This window comes from Neovison vison, chromosome 5 (genome assembly GCF_020171115.1).
Source record: "Neovison vison isolate M4711 chromosome 5, ASM_NN_V1, whole genome shotgun sequence".
Taxonomy (NCBI): Eukaryota; Metazoa; Chordata; class Mammalia; order Carnivora; family Mustelidae; genus Neogale; species Neogale vison.
In genome coordinates, this window is record NC_058095.1 from 29,750,825 (window position 1) to 29,754,560 (window position 3,736).

The 3,736-nt window shown below is 46.6% G+C and overlaps 1 pseudogene; it reads right to left on the reverse strand.

The window, feature by feature from the left end:
• Positions 1-1,245: 1,245 nt before the first annotated feature.
• On the reverse strand, positions 1,246-1,774 carry LOC122907345 (annotated as a pseudogene).
• Between the last annotated feature and the right edge of the window lie 1,962 nt (positions 1,775-3,736).

The window sequence follows — 3,736 nt, forward strand, 5'->3', positions numbered from 1 at the left end:
GCGTGTCTTGTGCAGGGTGCTGCCTGGCTGACTCAGTTTGACCGCTAGAGACATTAAGGTAATCAGAAAAAAGAGGAAGTATAAAGGTGGAAATCCAGAGTCTGGAGCAAAAGGCAGCTGCTGTTGAGAGGCTGACAAGATAATCAGGCATCCGTGTTGTATCCCAAATGCCAGTAGGTTTTCTTGATCTCCTAGCCTCTCCTTTCTCTGCGTAACCTGCTAGGAAGCCCCCCACCGACTGAGGAAGCACACCAGAACTCTGTCTTACCACCTGTAGTAGGCTGAACAGGATCCCTCCTCAACAACCCCCACCCCAGTATGTCCATATCCAAATCCCCAAAACTATCAATGTTACTTTATATGGCAAAAGGGATTGTGAAGAGGTGATAAAAGATTTAGATGGAGAAGCCATCTGGGATTAGTCAGGTGGGCCCCAGGTAATCCTGAGTCCTTGTAAGAAGCAGGATGAGTGGGGCCAGGAGTAGGAAATAGGGCCATGGAAACAACAGGTTGAAGTGCTGAAACAGTGGGTGTGGATAAGGGGCAAGGAGGCAAGGAATGTAGGCAGCCTGGAACAGCAGACAAGCTGAGGAAATGGATTCTCCCTGGAAGCCTCCAGAAGGAACCAGCCCTTCCAACACTTGGCTATATCCCAGTGAACTATAAGAAAACAAATTAGTGCTGTTAAGGGACGCCTAGGTGGCTCAGTCGGTTAAGCATCTGGCTTTGGCTCGGGTCATGATCCTGGGTCCTGGGATTGAGTCCCCCAACGGGCTCCCTGCTTAACAGAGAGGCTGCTTCTCCCGCTGCCTGTGCTCTCTTGTTTTCTCTCTGTCAAAGAAATAAATAAAATCTCTAAAAAAAAAAAAAAAAAAAGATAACTGGGGCGCCTGGGTAGCTCAGTGGGTTAATCCTCTGCCTTTGGCTTAGGTCATGATCTCAGGGTCCTGGGATCGAGCCCCACATCAGGCTCTCTGCTTGGCAGGAAGCCTGCTTCCTCTCTCTCTCCCTGCCTCTCTGCCTACCTGTGATGTCTCTCTCTCTGTCAAATAAATAAATAAAATCTTAAAAAAATATATAACAAATGAGCACTGTTTTAAGTCAATTTGTTACAGCAGCAATAAAAAACTTAGACACCTCTTGAATGACTAGGCCAGGGGTCTAGCATTTGCATGCTTGAGTCTTTTTTTTTTTTTCCTTTGGTTGTCAAATGATCCCTTATTGAAATATTTTCCTTCATAATTTTTAACTAGCAGGGCATCCCACGGCCCCACTGTTGAGGTCACCTGTGGGGTTGGGAGGGTGATGGTATCAACATTGCAGCGCACAGACTGGGCAGTCCTTGGGGCCTGTCAGTGCTTCCAGAGAGTTCTCTGGCTGAAGATTGGTGCCGCATCTGTCGGGCATTGCTGATAATCTCATCAAAAGTGATGTTTCCACTGTGCTTCTTTTTTTTTTTTTCCTGCTTCTTTCAGTCTCTTGGCAGTTCCTTGGGGGCTTTGATAAGCAGGACAGAGGCGGAAGGTCCCACTTCAGTTTGGGCCTGTCTGTTGTGAATGGCCAGTTTCATGGTCATTCTCAGACCTTTCCAATCTCCGGTTGCCTTGGCCACGTCATCACCAGCCTTTTCTGGAGACAGCCCCATGGGGACAATCTCTGGGGCCAGGGCAGAAGTGGCACTGACTTCACTACCGGTGCACTTCGGGTACACGACTTTGATCTCCTTGAGGTCAAACTTAGGCGGCCTGGGGAAGGTAGCTGGTGTAGGATGAACCCAGATTCAGGACAACCGAGCACAGTCTGTGTGCTCTATTCTTGAGGATGACAGGAAGTAAGTAACTTAAGCACTTGATGGTTCCGCCTATTAGCTGAATATTGAGGCAAGTTCCCTGATCTGTTCAGAAGAGGTCATTACATTTTGCCAGGAGTATAGAAGAGGAAATAGAGAAAATTAAGAAATTAAAGAAAAATGACAAGAGAAGTGGCAATGGGGCCACGGTCACTCAGAGAACATGCCATGAGGGCAGTGTGTGTAGGAAGAAAGAATTTGACATTATGATGCAAACCAACAAGAACAAAGACAGATGAGAACCAGGTACAACTGAAGCCCATCGTCAGCCAGGCCCTCGCCTGCACACAGTCAGTTCTCATTAATTCAAAATCCATCTGGAGCTAGATCTCAGTGCTCTTGTTAATTACTTCTTTCAAGATATTTTCATCATTGTAATTGAACATACCCCTCTGGGTGCCACCCTAGAAGCGAATATGGTAATGACCATACACAGCACACTGAGCTTACCTGCACACCTTTCAACTCTCCCATTACAGTTTAGAGGGAACCCTCTGATAGGTAGGCTCACCTGTCATCCTTCATAAAGACCCAAGTGAGAATTCTCTTCTGTGAAACTTCTCATTTCATCAGTTCCTTCTGCCTGTTCCTCACAGAAGTCTTGCCATAGGGGCACTCGGGTGGCTCAGTCGATTAAGTGTCTGCCTTCGGCTCAGGTCATGATCTCCGGGGTGCTGGGATGGAGCCCTGTGTCAGGCTCCCTCCTCGGTGGGGAGTCTGCTTCTCCCTCTCCCTCCGTGTTCTCTCAGTCTCTCTCTCTCTCTCAAATAAATAAATAAAATCTTAAAAAAAAAAAAAAAAAAAGAAAGTCTTGCTACCAAAATGAAAATTAAGCCCTTAGGGAAAAACAAAAACACATGCACACAAAAAAACAGACAAAAAACCCAAATAGGTTTCCATTCATGTGGCATCTTTTAGGATGATTGCATTTTGAAGGCATGGACAAGGTTTTTATACATGCTGTTCATTTTCCCTTAGTGGTCTGGATATTTAATAAAGAAAGCTTTTGGGGCACCTGGGTGACTCAGTCAGTTAAGCACCTGCCTTCAGCTCAGGTCATGAACCTGGAGTGCCAGGATGGAGTCTCGCCTCAGGCTCCCAGCTCCGCAGGGAGTCTGCTTCTCCCTCCGCTACCCTCTCATGCTCTCCCTTACTCACTCTCTCTTTCAAATAAATAAATAAAATCTTTTAAAACATAAAAAAATAAAAAAGCTTTTGACTGAGGTGTTTTGGATCATTCTGATGATTACTGTATTGGTCATTTTTATAATTACTGTGTTCTCAGTTGCAGATAACAGAATCCACATTGGCCAGTTTTCATAGAACACGATTAGAGCAGAGTCTTAGGTAGTTTATTTGTTTTTTTAGTTTTTTATTTTTAAAATATTTTATTCATTTATTTGACAGGGAGAGAGCACAAGCAAGGGGGAGTAGCAGGAAGAGGGAAAAGCAGACTTCCCGCAGAGCAGGGAGCCTGATGTGGGACTCCATCCCAGGACCCCGGGACCATGACCTGAGCTGAAGGCAGCCGCTTAACCGACTGAGCCACTCAGCGACCCCGAGTCTTAGGCAGTTTAAAGGATTTCCAGGAGTGGCAGGGAAACAGGTTAGGACACCCGACAGCTGGAAGAGTCCCAGGAGAAATACCTGATCAGGAACATTATGGCTCCCGTGGAAACCCATTGCTGCTGCTCTCCACTCAATGCCTGTGATGCTAGAGGCAGGACCCTGGAATATCTACCAAAGCTTCTCCACCATCACACTTGCAAAAAGATGGATCCACCCCTCCATTTGAATCCCCTTCGCAGCTGGGGCACATGGGCATCGGTTCACCAGGAGCTGGGTCACACGCAGAACTTTCTCTGCAAGAGAGTCCAGGCACTGGAG